This window comes from Lytechinus variegatus, chromosome 11, assembly GCF_018143015.1.
Source record: "Lytechinus variegatus isolate NC3 chromosome 11, Lvar_3.0, whole genome shotgun sequence".
Taxonomy (NCBI): Eukaryota; Metazoa; Echinodermata; class Echinoidea; order Temnopleuroida; family Toxopneustidae; genus Lytechinus; species Lytechinus variegatus.
This window is the reverse complement of record NC_054750.1, coordinates 8,169,902-8,189,144: the sequence shown is the minus strand read 5'-3', so window position 1 is coordinate 8,189,144 and position 19,243 is coordinate 8,169,902.

Sequence of the window (19,243 nt, the reverse complement as noted above, 5' to 3'; positions counted from 1 at the left end):
CAGAGGCATCGATCCGGGGGTGGGCAGGGGGATCGCCCCACCATTGAAAATATTGGGGGGCAAACATATCGTTTTGCCCTCCCCCAATAATTCTGCATGTGCAAAAATACAATAAGATAGTGTTGTTACACAGAAATCAGCAAACGAGATTGAGCTACACAACTCGTTCTTTATTCAAAATCGTGCTCAAATTATCCGCTTTTTAGATTGGAATATAAAAATTTTCAGCTCGCGCTTCGCGCTCGCATCATTTCTGTAGCTAAACCCCATACTTTTCATGATTAAATAGGTGAATAGAATGTCCCGTTTTCAGTTCTGAACCTCAAAAGAAATCCCGCTTTCATTTGCAATCATCTTTTGTTGGATATAATCTTGTTCTTTATTAAAACTCCATTAAACTGTCATTTTTTCATATCGAAATATCAAAATTTTAAGCACGCGCTTCGCGCTCGCATCTATTGTTTTTCTTTAGATATCCATCCTAATCATTGGTACCAAAAATGCTTAGAATATCAAGCTTTCTGGTCAGAATATAAAGAAATTTCAGCTAGCCCTCGACACTCGCATTATCTGTGTAGTGAGATATGAATCCTCCTCATGTGTTACTACAAGCAGTCCTAAACAGGCACATTTTTCCTGTTTTCAGGTCAGTATACTATAAAAATTTCAGCTCGCGCTTCGCGCTCGCATTAATTTTGAGATATGTGTCTCTATCTCATGAGTCGTATATATATTTATTTATTTATGCATGTGTGTATGCGTGTGTTTTGACAGGGTCAGACTTTACCCCTTTTTCAACATTTTCTTTTATGGCGCCGGTGAAGTGCAAAAATATGTGCGCCGCTCGGCAGTGCGCCCCCCCCCCCCCCTTTCGCCAAAAGCTGGATCCGCCTATGGTAATGAGCGGTGATGATTTGTTTTTTTCACCGTTCCAGGAACGCTCCAGCAAAGTTCTGGCGGTGTGACGGCCTTTAAATGAGTTTAAATAGAGTGGTAGGGTGAGAGAGAGAGAGAGAGAGAGAGAGAGAGAAATGTTGGGCGATGGGCATAGCTGAGAGGGGAGAGGAGAAAGCAGAGAGACGGAAACAGTAGTGACCTTTCAACTCTGATTTCATCCGTTGATATTTTCTTTTAATTTGAGTATTCTGTGAGAAGATTTAGCCGTCTCTCAAAAGTGTTCACATATTCATCTTATAAGGGACCTTTGGGCACGTATCATATAAATTCACGTTTGCATATCCTGAAAATCTATAAATGAAATTAAAACGATGCATATATTTGATACAAAAAACGAAAAAAAAGATTGGATTTATTAAGAGAATACAGTAATAGTGAAAATTGATCGATTTGATTAAAAACATAAACCAACCTGATGATGTCCCGTCCTATGCGTCAGACATAGTCTTATGATATAACCACAAAATATATAGGCATATCCCCTATCCACACCCTATCAAAAAAGTGGTCTTATCCCCCCTTCCCCCAAACAAAGATAAACTGTATTTTTTTTGTTCCATGAACATTCCTTAATATTTGAAATAATATTTTTCTCACGAATTATTTCCACTCTTCCTAAATTTTCACATTTTTATATTAAAAGACAAATTCATGAATTAAAAGTATTTGCTAATTTGTAATTTTTGCTTTGCTACGTAATGGATAAAAAGACATATTATGAATAAATAATGTGTTTTGTTTATTCATTTTCTCATGGAAAATAATTGATGATAAAAATTAATTTGAAATGTTAAAGAATAATCTCCGACCCCCCCCCCAAAAAAAAATTGTTTTCTTTGTTTTTTTTATGATTAATAAAATAAAAAAATTAACCACTTTTCTTGACTATTTCTTTTCAGTAAACTGGAAAAGTGAACGAATACTATCAAAGGGGGCTGACTATTTTTCCATCAAACTGGAATAATGATCCAATTACTATTAAACGGGGCTGAAGAGGAAGGATGATGCGGGTACGTCGGTTGGTTTTATTTGTTTTATCCCCCCTCCCACCCTTAAACTATTTCCCTTTCCCGTCGTTGAAAGAAAAATTAGAGTAAATGAAGTTAACGTTGTTATCTAACTGAAGTTATTTTCAAGACTACCTAATATGTCGGCATGTATGTGAATTATTCATCTTTCTTTGATTCTATTGGTACCGTGGTCATAGTCTGTGGTGAAAAAATCTGTTGGTCAATTATTGCAATTTCTTTGTTACGTCTTTACATACATTGATATTACTGAAAGACAACAATACAAGAATATTTGATGAAAATTCAGAGAAAATGCGATGGATGATAATGAGAGCGTTTCAATGTTTCCACTGTTCTATATAATTATTCTTGTGTTATCAATGATATTCATGTGCTGGTACCAAGGGGCGATGTCGGGGTATTGAACGACCTGGGGGCCCGTAACACATAGTAATAGCAATCATCGTAAAAGAATATATGTACGATTGATTGCATTGACCACAGTGTATTATCAATCGTAAAATTAAGTGTACGATTAATCGCTTACCTTTGTGTTACTCGACCCTGGAAGGTTTCTTTTTCACCTCAATGATAATGAATGACAGTGATATTATAGACTTACACAACCCAGATCTGTCTTTTTAAATTCATTTTCTCTTTTACTTCCAGGCCTGCTTCCGTTTTTCTTATTCCCCTCTTTTTCTTCCTTGTTTTCTTTCTCCGCGTCTTGAAAAATCTTGAGGCGACAGCCCCTGTCGCCCCCACCCCCGGTGATCCCGCTCCTGCTGGTACCATCACGGTTACAACAGGCGTAAGATATATATATGCAATGGTAACAAATAATATACAGAGGCCTCAATATACTGGTAGAAGTGCTTTGTAAAACATGCAACCGGGCAAGTTTTTCTTCTCCGTCTTTCTTTTTTTTTTTTGAAATGTGAGAGTTTGACCGACCATTATGATGTAATGGTCATTTTTTATGAATCTATCGTATCCTTGGGCCTATATATTGCCAACCATGATTTATTTTATTACATATTAAATCCAACAATGTATTGTTTCTGTAATAGATCTTTGTTAGGTTGAGGCCGTCGTCAACATCAAGCAGGTCGCTCATGACGACGGTCTCCTGCGTTCTGAAATTGAGTTAAATAATATTTTTCTGCTTTTTTTTTATATATTCAGAAAGAGATTGTAATGATACGTGTGTCTAAAATGTATATATATGTAAAATCTATGTAATAATTGATTATGTTGTATTATGTTGAACATGTTGAACGCAGAAATAAATTTCAAGCAAACAAACAAAAACAAAACATGCTGAATTAAACAAGAAACTGGTAATTAAATTCATGAAGCCCTTGAAATTATACAAGTTTACAAGAGACAATGATCACCATGATAGCCATTGTCGATGTGTAATACATTATGTAAACATGGTAAAGGGAGTTTGTTAACTCCAACTTTTATCAACACTGTTATTCTAATCATTATCTTAATTATTTTCATAATTATCATCATCATTACCATAATACCATTATCATCTCCATCATCAACAACATCATCATCATCACCATCATCGTCACCACCTCCATCGTCATCATCATCATCATCATCATCATCAACATCATTATCATCGTTCTTCTCTCTTACTAGAAGTGGTAGTAAGAACAACGGGTCTAAATGCATCGCATTGATTCATTTTCATTACTATTATTACCTGTATTCATATCAGGCCAACATAAAAGCACGTTATCATCTTTATCAAGCTGAAATCAAACTTGGCACCGGGACTTGGCCAGAGCAGTTTACAAGATTATATGAGTAATATGAGTAGGAATCAGTGTCATACATGGAAAACTTCGCCGGGGAGGCAAAAAATTTGTCAACTGAAACAGGGGGATCTTCGAAATTCTGTTAGGGTACACTCATGAGTTGACCAAATTACTACAACAGTAATATTCCACTTGGTGTAGTTTGTCAACTTCTCAAACAATCTAATACCAAATGGGTTACAATTTTGATCTACTATCAAGTTAGTCTAATCGTCTGTTGGTCTACTACTCATGCTACACTTGATTTGATTTATTTATTTCCACATTCCAACAACAAAATTATATATACATGTACAAGTGTAATAATTTTATCTTAGCATAACATAGCAATAAGCAAATGACATAATGAATAACATAATAATGCATACATATTCTAACAATCTAAATGAAATATATTTATACTTGATATTTTTTTAATTATTAAAACAAATAGCAGACATAGCTTGAAATTGATAAGGGCCTCGGTTCTGATTCTTATTATCTTCTATGTATTTTTAACCTGGATATTTGCCCAGGGTTTCACTGAGTCCCAGGGTGAATTTCCCATTTAATGTATGCACTCCACGTATTTGCTTGATTGAATTCATTTCATCTTAGCCCCATTGGACGTTTTTAATGGTGAAAGGGGGTATACAATAAAGGATTAAGTTTAATCCTCTCCCTTATATTGTTAATTAATGACACTGAAAGAATGAAAGCCTCCGTAAGCTTTTATTCGGATCTAATCCTCGCCGGGAATCCTTGTTTTCATGATTCCATGTTCCATGGTGGCAGGGCCCATTGTGGTCACAGAGATTAAACAAGGCTACCAAAAAATAAATGTGTACTTGGTCTTTATATTGTTTGTATTCCTTTTGAAACCATCCTTATAACCCACGCCCAAACGCCTATATAACAATTAGCTTTGTAATTCTTACAATAATATACCAAACCGAATGCCAACATACAGGCAGGGTGTCAATAGACCACCCTCTCCCCGCCACGAAAGAGAGCTTATGGCAAAATTCCATAATTTTACGTTGTTTTGTTTATTCATATCTTATATCAGGGATATGGAACGTAGATATTATATTTAAACCGAGTAGCATTGCCTTATATTTATTCAAATTCTGAAGAAAAAAATCCCGAAAGCAGAGTTACACATAAATGTCATTAAATTGATTTGAAGTCTATATGTTAATTTGATAACCGATACTGAATATCATTATCAAAATCGTATAAGCAAACCTTTAAATGTCATAACTTTCTTATTTTACATCCGATTGTTAAACAGGAAAGTTTCATTTTTCAATAAATGGCGATATTATGAACGCATAAGAATGGTGTTACATAAAACTCATTCTATTTTCATTTGTTTTACTATATGATGTCTCTCAAAATTATAAGTCTACATTTGATAAGGAATATACATTGCTGAAGTTGAGCTGTGATATAACCGTATGACCAATCCGCACACCCGAACCACATTTTACATATTTTACTTTATCGGAAAAGAAAAAATCTGATACATCAAAATGCCAAAGTAATAATAAACATATGACTTTACCCCCCCCCCCCCTCATGCATATCGCCAGCAACATATATTACACAGGTTTCAAAATTATATCCCAAACTAATAAATATATTTGTTACTTTGTTAGAAGTAAGTTTTATGTTCGACTTGGATTTATAAGGCCTACATGAATAATACGAGAATTAATTGATATTTTGAATGAAATTTTAATTTTGTGATAATATATTTTGATCTATCAGAAAATAATATCATATTGTCTTGTATCATTTGTGATTGTTTTAATTCTTTTATTTCTTAGTCGTGAATTTTTGGAGGTCCAATGCCCCCCCCCCCTCAAAAAAACCCTCCCATTTGAGAAATACATGGATTTACACTTTAATCAGCATAATCATAATAATAGTTTTGTCATCATGTATTCTCAAGTCGTGGTGCATTTTGAAGAACAACATGATGTAAAAAGTGCACCTTGACCCACATTATTTCAAAAGGGGAATTAGACAGTCTAGGATTAATAAGAAGATTTGGATCTTGAATGGAGATGCATGAAAAGAATGCATTTTAAATTGGATTCCATTCAGAGTGGATATCATTCACACCAAGGCCAATGTCAAAGAAAAGGGAACAAAAGGCAGTTTTTATAATGGGAAGATAGGATCATTGATAATAGGTATTTAGATACACCACCCGAAGGAATGGTCCCAAACAATGTAACTTGTGTACCCTACCACGCATCTATATCAAAGGCCAATTAAAAGAACATCCTTAACGCGTATCAAGATTGTGTGTTTACATGGCAACACTGTCAAATCCAGGATAATTCGAGGGGGAAAGGGGGTTAAGAGAGCAACAATATTATTATGTAAGTATTTAAACAAATGTATAATTTTATAAACAAATTTTCCCTTAAAAAATGAACATCATTTTCTGCACATTGAACGTTAGAAATTCTTTGTTATATATGATCGGCATTTCGCAAGGGTTCAGCGTTTTTTAGATAGATAGATAGATAGATAGATAGATAGATGGTTTATTGATAAAAATCAAGACATCGTCGCGGCTAAGGCCGAATTGCGATGTATTCACAAGGTAATAAAGACACAAAAATATTCAAACAATAACACAGATAATTACAAAATAAATAATACGGATAAAGTATGGTATTGAAAACTACTTGTGTTGTGGAATTTTGGAAAGGTAAGAGAGAGGTGGGAAGGAGGAGAGGCAGATAGAGAGAGAGGGGGGTGGAGTGAAGGGAAGTAGTGGAGCAAAAAGTCAGAAGAAAAGAAAGTACAAACATTATGAAAGAGGTAAAAACATGAAGTTGTAAGGCTGTACGTAAGAATAAACAAAGTTAGAAGAATTTGAAAGTAAAATATTATCCTTAACACATATTGGTATGGTGGTCCAGATTATCATTTACCGGTGTATAGTTCTTCTACATTAATAAAAAAAAGTAGTATTTACAATTCAACATTTCAAAGAAAGAGAGGAAGAGAGATGGATAAAAAGAGAGGGAGAAATATGGATAGAGAAGACAAACAACAGGAAGAAAAGAGTTGCAAGGAAGGGAAAGGAATACAACATAGAGATCATAGAGATCTTTTTTTACAAGTCTCTCCCTTTCTTCTATAAAGTCTTTGATTTCAGCTAACCCCGAGATGATTTGCCCCTTCCCTCTACAAAATCTCTTATAATTTTGTAACCATTTGAATTACTCTTTTAAAAATCGCACTGTCGTAACGTAGCTTTTTACTTCTAAACATTTTGTGCAAATTTTGATCCAAAATGTGCGACCCCCATGTATGATTACAGAGTTTTAGGCATGCAGGCATTTAAAGATTTAAAAAAAAATGACATTTTGCATTCGTGTGTGGGGAATTATTTTGTCGGGAGGTCAATGAGAAATCATTGATTAAATATACCGTTTTCAAACTATAATTTCATTTGATTCTTTAAAGTTAAAATATTCATTGTGAATAAAAGAAACAAGTATATAGAAACGCATTGCATAATATCATTTTAGTTATTTTATTTATTAATTTACCTTCGCACAAGGTATTGCATAATCTGAACATACATATTTTGACCAAATTTCTAGACTATAATTATTTATTGACAATTTGATGTTCATAAAAAATATCATAATTTTCAGAAAAAGGTGTATATTTTGCATAATTGATTAAGAATATATGTATAAATGCAAATAACAGTAGCATTTTGACTATGAATGCATTTAGAAAACGTGCATCAGAAATAAAGAAACAACATCCGAAATCACCCCTGCCCCTTCACCCTTCAAATTACCCCAGTATTTTTAGGGTGGGTCATTACGGCTAAGACATCGTAAAATATTTCAAACGTTAATTCTTCAGTTTGATCGTGTTGAGAAATTAATCCCGCCCTTACTAGTTTTTTTCTTCTTATATTGCTATTGCATGTTTTGAATCTTTGTGTCGTGAATCGAAAAGAAATGAAATTTAATATTATTTTTACAACGCTTGTTCACTTGTTTGTTTACCAATTGGTAAATTTGCTCATATATTTCTGTAATCATTATATTTCCGTACACACTTACTCCTAAATCTACTCCCCCTTCCACGTTTCCAGACTTTCAAAAATATTTTAAAAAATAAAAAGTAAATGAGTACCTGTGAATGATTGAACGAACAAATGCATAAACCTTTTTTTAAATATTATTTAAGCTAAATACCTAAAAGAACATCATGATAATTAGATAAATGAATTACTAAAATAATTCATAAACAAATATATGGATGTGAAATATAATATAAAGCTGAATAACAAACTAATAGATAATAAATTGAATTAATTTACAAATAGAGCATGGACATGATTGAGGAGAATAGGACGAAGACATTTTTGGCGCAAGGAGGGAAAGGTTGTTAAGGACTGAAGATTGATGAGTGAGAGAAGCGACCGAGCAAACGAAAATAATCATGTTTGTATATATATATATATATATATAATGTAACAAAAAATAAAAGTGCGCAGATTTTCAAGGGAGTTGAAAACTACAATACAATGACTGTTTTGGAAACTTTGAGGGGCTAACAGTCCCTACTCTCACCCTCCCTCCTTCAAAGAGGGAAGCCTCTGTCGACCAGCAAAAACAGTAACGAGAGAGGGGGTAAATACGAGGAAAGGAAAGTACTTCTGATATCTGTGTAATATGATGAAAAGTGAAATATAGGAACTTGTTTTGGGGTATTTCGGGGGGGGGTAAGAGTTTAGGGCATAAACCCGCCGCTTTGGTCACGTGATGGCCATCTTAATGAGTTGATTGATCGGTCAGATTGATCACATCATGATTGGTACGCACTTGACTCGAGTGTTGCGTAATCTGTTATCTTCTCGGGGCGCTAATTACAAGCAGAAGATCAAACATAATTACGGGATAATTGTGGCATTCTCGCCGCAGAATAATGACATGGGCATGCCACATTCTTGGTTGCTTTGTCATGCAAATGTACGACGCGATAGAGCGCGCAATCACTAGCATATCTATAAAATAAACCTTACTAAAATTCTATCTATTGATGATCGATACCCTTTCCACGCTCCTTATAGCATGCACTCACTGCCTTCCGAAACTCTGTCTTCTCATGATCTATATACATTCCGTGATCCGAGGTTGATGGCTCAAAACATATCTTAACATTTCAAAATGGACCCTTTTCCCAAGGGCCAATAATCCTTACATAATTTCACCATCTCTTTTAGCCAGGTACGGAGCCGGGACAATAGGTGGTTTCAGACCGCCTCGAAGTTCGCCAGTTCCAGGTATTCTCTGATCGGGAAATTTACCCCGATCAGAAAATACCAGGTATTTTGGTAATGTGAAAGCAAACTACGCGTAATATCCCCGAAAGAAAATACCCGCTAAATAGCAGGTACTTGGCGAAATTACGAGAACTTTCGTGGGGATTTTTCCAAGGTCGCAGGTATTTTGGCGATGTGAAAGCAAATTACGGGAACTTTTATCCCAGCGTGTCGTTGGGTGCGGCGGCGTGGGTGGCTGCTGGGCTAGTGATTTTGAATCTCGCGCCTTGTCTGCTTATCAGACCATACTGCGCATGCTCGTAACTTCGGGAACATATCCCGAAGGATGTGTTTCGGGGCGGTGTGAATGCAGGAATAATTAACGGGTATTTTTTAGCCTTAAAAAGTTCTCGTAATTTAACGGGGATTCTTGTGATCGAGGCGGTTTGAAACCGCCTAATTTGATGCACAATTTTTCATATCTTTGTGTATATCATATTCATGGGCCTGGGAACAATCATGACGATCACGACAATAGTGACCTACTATGCTTGTCCATGGGCCCATACATTTATTTTTGTCAAAGTTCATGATGGATACGCTATTGATAATTATATATAATTCCTTCTTTCTTTCAGTCTTTCCCTTTCCCCCTCTTTTATATGTTCAGTATTATGTATCTATTATGTTCAATGTTTTAAATATCACAGGGGCAGTCGCCCCTGCATGCCTCTGCTATTCTGATGCGACATTCCTGCAGTTTAAGTCTTCTTCAGATCTTGACCAAAAAGCGAGAATGAAGTACTGATCATGAAGTGTGTAAAGGCCCATTTTTGGATAATATTCCGACGTAGAATATACAGGCAAACCTTTTAATGCTGTATTATCACGGTATTTGAGTCTTTGATGCCTAATAAATTTTTACCCAAAATACTATTGGCTTTTTTGTTGTTGATGATTGTTTGTGTTATGTGGTTTTTTTTCTGAAGTGTTATGCATTAATAAAGTTTTTTAAATTATTTATAAATCAATCCCCAAGTGGGCAGTCAAATGTATTGCTGTACACTTTCGGGACCAAATTATATCCAAACACCCCCTTCACAAGTTTTTTCTCTTTGTGCAAAATAACTGTTTAAACAAGTTTTTCGCAGGCTTCATGTACACATTTTGGCCCACTAAACAAGAATATGATCCCTGGGGAAAAGCTGGGGGATCATACCCTAAACACGTTTGGCTAGTCTTAAAACAAAAAGCTTTGGGGAAAAAAGACATACCCTAAATTCGTTTGACCCCGCCATTTATCATTGACCAGTCTTTCAAAACCTTTTTTTTTTATTTGTGTTTTATACCCTGAACGAGTGCACGCGAGGCCCGCGTCCAAAACTGAAAAAAAAACACCCCTTTAAACGCGCTTTTTTGTCATGCATGTGTACAGCAATATTTGACTGGCCCCCGGGGATCAAGCCATAATTTCTTGATAGATTTATCACAAATTATTTTAATTAACATATTTTTTTTTAATCTCAAAATTCTTGGTTTGGCCCAGCTACCGAAGTGATATCAATTTGTAGGGAAATGATTTTCCTTCATACGATTCCGTATTGTTGCAATTACACGAATCCTTAGAATCCTGCATAAAAAATATGATAGGCCATCAAAATATGGGCCGTTTTCAAACGACGCCATAATATTTTTGGACCTCCCAACATATTTTTTAGCTGGAGATCCTTTTAAACCTCATGTTTTATGATTTTAGCTAAGTATTAAACTAATATTTTAAAAGTATTGTATGATGACTAAGATGAAACCCCTCGTTTTCAGCTTTGGCCCTCCGATTATGATGAATTTATTACAAAAAGATATCGCTCACGTTGGGGCTCACTTGTTTTGTCTAAAATTGCCCACTTAACCCAAATACGTGATATCCAAACGGTTTGAATATATGCTTTGAATAAATTTGGTGTTTTTCATGATTTAAGACTAGAATTTTTATCAAATTTTCGTTTTAATAAAAAAATATGCTGTAAAAATTACTTTGCGCAATATCTGCCTATCTCCAGAACACAAAATACAAAATATATTTACACGATTGAGGGCGCTTTTGTAGATTCGCCGTACAGAGATAAACAAACAAAAAAGATACAATTTTCTTCATGTTTTTACACGAATCTGAATGTTACCACAAGCGTTACAAAGAAATTTTACCTTTTGCATGATATTCTTCAGATTTATTGATTGTAAGCTGTGAAACTCTTAATATTTTATTAAATATATATAATTAACGTCTTAAGGTATTTTTTATGTATATTCATACCTTCCTTTACGTACAGGCGCGTACGCAGGATTTTTGAAAGGGGGGGGGGGGTTCGAGCTGATTTTTTTTTTTTAATCTCCAGCCCAGTCTCTAAAAAGTGATGAGCGGGGGGGAGGTGATAATTTTTTTTCTTTTTTATCAGCGCTGCAAATAAGACAATAACATTTAAGTGGGGATGGGTATGTAACAGTGCGATCATGACCCGCGAGCGAGCAGAAATGTTCTCGTTTTTGGGTTGAAAACATAACCTTTTTGTCAATAGTTTGTCGGTATCATAGTCGATGCTACATGTCCTTCGGATCGTAGCACTCATGATATGGCCAACCGCGTAGCCAGATTTCATTTTGGAGGGTGCGGTAAATGCACGCGAAGCGTGCCAACACTTACAGAGCGCGCGAAGCGCGCTCCCTAGGGGGTGGGTGCAGGGAGGGGGAGTTTCCCCCTCCCGCGCGAAGCGCGAAGCTTTTAGTGTTTCATAAATTAAAATGAAAAGGAGCCGTTTCTCTTGTCTCTAGTACCTCCAATTCGGTTGACTATATTGCGATTTTGAACCTTGTTTTCAAAAGTGATTGTAAACGCACAAAAGAGGTATACAATGGAGGAAATTAAAATGATGCTAATGTGATTTATCAATTTTTCTTGCCATAAAAAGGGTCCCGAGAAAAGGGTATTCTCAAAGATATATTGAAACTTTCTTTGGAAAGATCAGATTTGATTACAAACAATTTAGCATCAGTGCATATTTTTAACTCGCAAAACAGAGGAGAAGATTGGTAGAGGAAGATATTCCTCCCCGCGATGAGCAATGAAACTCTGAAATTTCAAAGGGCGGACGTTTCATCAAATGTAGATATCTCTAATACCCAATCGTCTCTAATTCAATTGATTTTCTAAGATTATTGAACTTCATTACAAGGAAAATAGTGCGCATAAAGTTGAAACTTCTGTGATTTATTGAAATTATCTATCTATATAATAAAGGATGATTAATTTTTTTTACTTATCCTGAAGCGCTTCATTTTGAATATAAAGAAACTTAAGTGTCATTCAAAATTTCAAACTGAGGGCGCAAAACAGGACAGGAGATGAATGTATACAGGGAAATGACATGAAGTTTAATACAATTTGATAAAAAAATATTGTACTTTTTTATTTAATACGACACGAATTCCATACCTTCCTCTTTTTAAATTAGGAACCTGTTTGCCCCCAAATTATGGTTGTTTATAGTAATGAGCTGAAAAGCGGGAGAAGCTGACTTTATGGAGGTGACGGCAGAAACTGATATAAAGATTTTACCCGCTCGGAGCCGACCAGACCAGAAGATGCGCGATCAATTGAAAAAAAAAGATAACTTCATACATTTACTTCGGCCTAACCTTACTCAAATTCATGCCCTAATGTATACAATTTTAACTTTAACTGGCAAGAAGCACATAGCTGAGGTGGAAAAACAGGGTTAGAGAAAAGGTGGGGGAACATGGAGAACTTCAATATTGTCATTTAACCGCGCGCAGCGCGGAAGCAAAATTCATATATGAATTTAAAGCAAGAAGAGTGAAGGAGTTTCTCTTTTGAGAACAAAATAAAGAATAAATAGAAAAAACACAAAGCTACCTTTCTTCCCTTTCCTTCATTCCCTATTCCTTTTCTCCTCTCCTTTTTTCCCTTCTTTTTTTTTCTTTTTGGGGACGTTTTGGGGGGGCGACCGCCCCCCTGGCTACGCGCCTGGATATGGCCTTGATCAGAACACTAGAAACTTGAGAAATGTCATGAATAATTACGAGCGAGCGGAGCAAGCGAGCCGAAATGTTTGCGTTTTTCCGTCAAAACATACAATTCTTCTCATTGGTAATGATTACATATTAGTTCATGATACATGTCCTTCTGCTCGTAAGTCTCATGATATGGCCTTGATCAAGAGACTAGAAACTTAAGAAATTTCATAAATGATTACGAGCGAGCGGAGTGAGCGAGCCGAAATTTTCGCGTTTTCCCGTCAAAACATACATTTCTTGTCAATAGTTTGTTAGTTAATCAAGTATTAGTCGATGCTACATGTCCTTCTATTCGCAACACTCATAATACGGCCTTGAACAGGAGACTAGATACTTATGGAATTTCATAAATAATTACGAGCGAGCGGAGCGAGCCAACCGACATTTTAGCGTTTTCCGTCATTTTGGTTTTCATATTGGTAAAACATATTTTGTAAGAAAACGTATGTCTTTGTCTTGGTTCACTTGTATTCATAAGTATACATCATGATAATCATGTATGGCCTTGTTAATGGCGATACCGTGATCATGTCGGCGACATGCGGAAATAAAAGATCTAATAAAATGGAGCGAGCGAGCGGAAATTTTTTCTGTGTTTTTCGTCGGAAACATGAGATTCTGTTCATTATTGCTGTCATATACATTATTGGGTAGGGGAACTGTCCGTAACCAGACCAAGGAGTAACTCCTTGACCAGACCGACCTCTCCTCTGGGGTGACAAGCAAAAAAAAAAAAAAAAAAAAAAAAAAAGGAAACGAAACGAAAAGGGGGGGGGGGTTTGAACCCCCCCCCTTGCGTACGCGGCTGTTTACGTATATATATATATATATATATATATATATATATATTATATATATATATATATATATATTATATATATATATATATATATATGCAAAGCATCTATTCCAGGATTCCAGCAAGTTATGTGATGTCAATATTATCAATTCATTCTGTTTCAGGGAATAATTATGATGGGTGATATCATTGGGCAATTCCATAAAATATGAATGTGCTACGCCCTACGATATTATTTAGAACCTTCATGAAATTTTGTGTCTCTGATTTCTTGTTCGATTTACAGTCTGTAATGTTCGTAAAGGACCATCACTTGGCCAGTTTATAAAGTGAAGTAAAACTTGAGAAAAATGGGGGTCGGATGAACAAAAAAGGTTTATTATTTTATGGAATTGCCCCATTACTTTATCTGATCACTTTTTAACCGCTTATCAAAGGTGGCCCAGTTTTTTTCACACAATGTGAATAATTCAGATTTATCAACTGAACAAAATATAATTATCCAGTTAGAGGAAAAATCCAGTCCAAGTAAAATTTGGTTTGAATAGAGAAGCTACCCAGGAAAATTGTATGAAAATCCATCTGTCATGGAGTTATGACTTTTGATACCCCCAGGCATTAGCTGGTGTTATTTTCCTTTTTAGTCTGTTTTTTTCTTACATTTCGATATTGTATTTTGAATATTGTATGATGACCATTTCAATGTACTGACATTTATTATTGTAATGATTGTAATTGTGTTCCTGGAAATAAAATAAAATTTAAAACAAAAATAAATATGAAATAAACATCATACGATTTTTTTGGTCAAACCTTTTGAATAATTTTTACCTGGGATGCCGTCATAAGCTTGCCAACGTTTAGTAGCAGGAATATTGTAGTATTAAGCCTGGTATGAAATGTTTATATTGATATTATGATTATATACACACTATGATATGGAACGACCTCCTAAACAAATCAGATTATTTTGGTTCAAATCTGCGTTAAAAAATGTTATTACGTATCACGATATCAATTGAAATTAAAATGTTAAAGTTTCCAGGTTCGTCGAGATCAATATGTATTGTATATGAGCTGAATATCATTATTATTATTATATCATCTTAAACCATTTACAAAGGCTACTGGAAGGGGAAAAATATCCGCATACATGACTGCAAAAGTAGAAATCTGATATGAAAAAAATGCCAAACTTTCTACGATGCATGTTTCTATAATATTTCTCTGTTAACTTGAGGTCGGTGGAGTGAACTCCCTCTTTAAGTAAAGGAAGGGGAGAAAACAGAAATGTAGTACATTTAAATGTTAGTGGCAGCTTTCTTTGCATTACGTAAGAGTTTGTCAGCACAAGGTTGGCAAACACTCGATATTTCATCGAAAGTGGGAAGGTTTGTTGTGCTATATAGGGGATGAGAGACTCTGTTTGCCTACACGATTAACATCCAGGCATTGAACAAACACTAACATTAACTTGAATACGTGGGACTGGTCATCTGAATAAAAAAGAAGAAAGAGTAAAAAGAACGTTATTTGTAGACTCAAGCTTGTTGTTATCAAGAAAGATTTTTTACATAGCTTTATCCTGGTATGTGATAAGGGTCTACAAGAGGGTATGCATTTTCTCCACTGGAATTAAAAAGCTATATGGTACGTTGTGAAAATTAATATTTCCAATATTCATTATGAATTTGAACACCAAAGGTTGTAGTGTAAAATGCTAGTACTTGGCAGGACAATTTTATTTTTTTAGATATATCCAGATTTCTTCTTTTTTTAAAGACGTTTTTAAGATTATTGTTTAAAATTCGTATTTTTTCATTTTATTTCCATATAAGAATACAAAATCCTCTACAACAGCATAACTGAAAATATAAAATGCAAATTAATATATTGCTTCATCGAGAAAATTTTGAATTGCATAATGACAACATATCTGTAGGAATGGGGGGGTCAACTGAACAGCATTGCTTGTAGGATGTGACCCCCCCCCCCCCTCCGTTGCCATTAATCTGCAAAACTTTCAATAAGCCCACCGCGAGATGGCGCTAGTAGACTATTACTTTTACATCCAATTGATTTGGCTATGTTGCTGGTATAAAAGAGAAGTGTGTAGAGGGATTAAAAAGAAGAAGAAGGAAGATGAACCACCAACAATAGAAAGAAGAGGAGGGTAAAGAAAAAAATCAGGAGGTATACGAAATACAGGAATGAGAGGGGGGGGGGGAGAAAAGAAAATCGGGGAGAACAGGGATATTGGATGTGCTCCAAAATCAACAGAAATTCAGGTAAAACATGCTGAAAGTACGAGTGGTGACCAGTTGTCGATGCAAAGTCAGATTCTCAATTATTTATTTAATATCCATCAGCTAAACGTTAAGTCCATTTTTTCTCCTGATTGCTGTTCTTATCAGATTTCTATAAACAAGCATCTTTATGTTTATGATTTGTCTATTTAAGATGTACATTCCCGTCATGCCCGTGCACTATTTAACACAGGAAGGAATTGAACCTTCAGTTCAGATCATCTTGAAGATAGCACGTCGTATAATAAGAATAACAATAACAACAATATGTCCATTTATATAGCGCAGTTACTTTGTGCATATATACTCAACTGCGCTTTGACACTTGGTATCACAATTACCCTGGCTGTAGCTTAGCCGCCATATCAATAGGCGCTAACACCGCTAAATCGTTCAAGGATTAAATCCTACCGGTTAACCATTCACCTCACCTGGGTCGGGTGCAGCAGAATGTGGATAAATAATTTTTGTCGAAGGAAATTACGCCATGGCTGGGATTCGAACCCACGACCCTCTGTTTCAAAGTCAGGAGAGTAATTCACTGGGCCACAACGCTCCACGTGTATAAGAAACTATATCAATAAGTAGTAACAAAGGTAAAATGATTCTAAGGAAATTTCATACAAATAAACTCAAAATGGCAATACTTATAAAATGATGATTATTGTTCCTTCACTGTTAAAAAAACGTGATTTTACAGAAAATAAACAGAAGATTTTGCAGAAAGCAATAACAGAATCATTCTGTAAATTCATAAAACAGGAATTTTCTGTAATTTAACAGAACAGGTCTGTTTAAAAAGGGGAAAAGGATGTTTTATTCAAGGAAATTTGTAAGATTCCATACTCCAAATACCAATTTCTTGTAAGATTACGCAAATCGGTAAGATTACAGGTGTTCTCGAGACTCTGCTGCAGGAACTTCTTTTATTTTGAGGATAAATTTTCTAACAGTGTTTCTTCCTTCTTATTTAAGACCTTCATAAGTAAATCTTGCAAATTCTATTGGCCCGACCGAGAACAGTTACTGAACATGCTGAAATTCATGTTAAATGACCACATCTTCCAACTTGTAATAGCTGTTTTGGGATTTCTTCCCAATTAACCCCTCTCCATCCAATTCCTACCCCTTTTTAAATTGTTGGCTTTTTAAAAGTACAAGTCTTCTTTAAAATCTAAAAAGTGAACTGTCGTACAGATGGAGGCCCCCCCAAACAAAAAAGATCATGACCAAATATAAAACAGGAAAAAAAGAAAAAAACGAAGAAAGAAAGGCTCAATTACAATATGATTTAATCTTTTTTTAATGTCAAAAATTTTAACACAAAATTATATATTAGTATCTACAATTTTTAAGATACTTCACTCGCTTCACACTCTCGCAGCTCTCAATTTTCCACCAGTACGCCATATATGGCCCTTCCAAAATATTGACTCATTACGCCACCTGAGAGGTGTATATAACACGTTTAACAGAAAAGTGTTATACCCCTGCAGTACTTAATAAACTATACTATGTGTCTATAAACAAAGACAAAGAAACTGGACCAGATATTGGTAATGATCGTGGATTTCGGATTTTGAGAAATCATTCATTGTAGTCGCTCTCAATAAACACCTGCTTCCTTGGAGTAAAAATTTATAGAATCGGATATCCGGACCTATTCCACTTAGTGAGTTTTCTTCCTCCAACGTCATAGCCCTTAGAAGCGGGGGATGCTGGGAGTGTTTTAGCACCCCCAAAATTTTCCTATGGGGCAGGCGTACCTAGGATTTTCCACAGGGGGGGGGGCAAAACCGTCCGCCAAAAAAATTGACAAGCAAAAAAGGGTCTTCAATCACAAATAAAGGATATTGTACCAGAAAAAAAAAATACAAGCAAGAAAAAAAAAAGTCTTCAAGCTCGTCAAACAGGGGGGGGGCAATAAAGGTATTCAAGCTCGTCGGGGGGGGGGCAAAAATATGTTTCATGCTCGTCAGGGGGGGCAGGGATACGTCCTTTGCAAGGGTTGTGACTCGTCAGGGGGGCAGACTGCCCCCCCCCCCGTCCGTAGGTACGCTAGTGCTATGGGGTGTTGAGTGTGTTATTCTTCAAAGACACAACCCCTTACAATTCCGGTAGCATTTGCCCACACATAAAACAAACGGTCCTTCTCAGGTGAACGGGACACAGTACACGCTCGTGAGGGGGCATTTTTCTTGCGTAAAAGTGGCATTTTTTTAGTGCTTCAAAAGGTGGGGAACTGTGCTCCCTGGTCCCAATGATCGCCGTCCCTGAGTGGATGACATCATCCACTCTCTCATTTTATGGATACCAACATCTATACATTGAAGATGGATAATTAATAAGCAAAGTTTTGATCTCCTTAACCCTAACAATACTGGGGGATGATTCTACACCCAACCCCCCCCCCTCAGACACTTTATTGATAACTCTGTAATGTGAAGAGCTGGCACCACGCCGTGCTGTGATGATACATTTTTTATGTCTTGTGCAACTCTTGAGACCATTAGCGGATCCTGGGGGGGGGGGAAAGTTGGCCCGTGCCCCTCTTTTGAGAGGCACAATAGAAATTTGTAATGTAAAATTGCTGTTAAAACAGAAGTGTGCCCCCCCCCTTCTGAAAGACCCTTATTTGCTTGTCAATTTTGTTCATGGACGAAATATCCTAATTTTTTTGCTAGAAACCTTTTTTTTTTGCGTGTCAATTTTTTTTTTTCGCTGAAAAATCCTGAGTCTGCCCATGCTTGAGAGCAACTCCATTAATAAACATTCCCATGCCTATTTTGTTGATGATATTTCATACATAGAGTTTCTTACATTTTAGTTTTTTCCCTGAATTTAAGAGAGACATGCGTCCCCAGTTGTAATTTACCAAATGTTTTTCCCCTTCTTCCTATAGCGAACTCAAGTAAACTCTACTCGCCTTTCCGAAAAGGCCGGATAGGGCC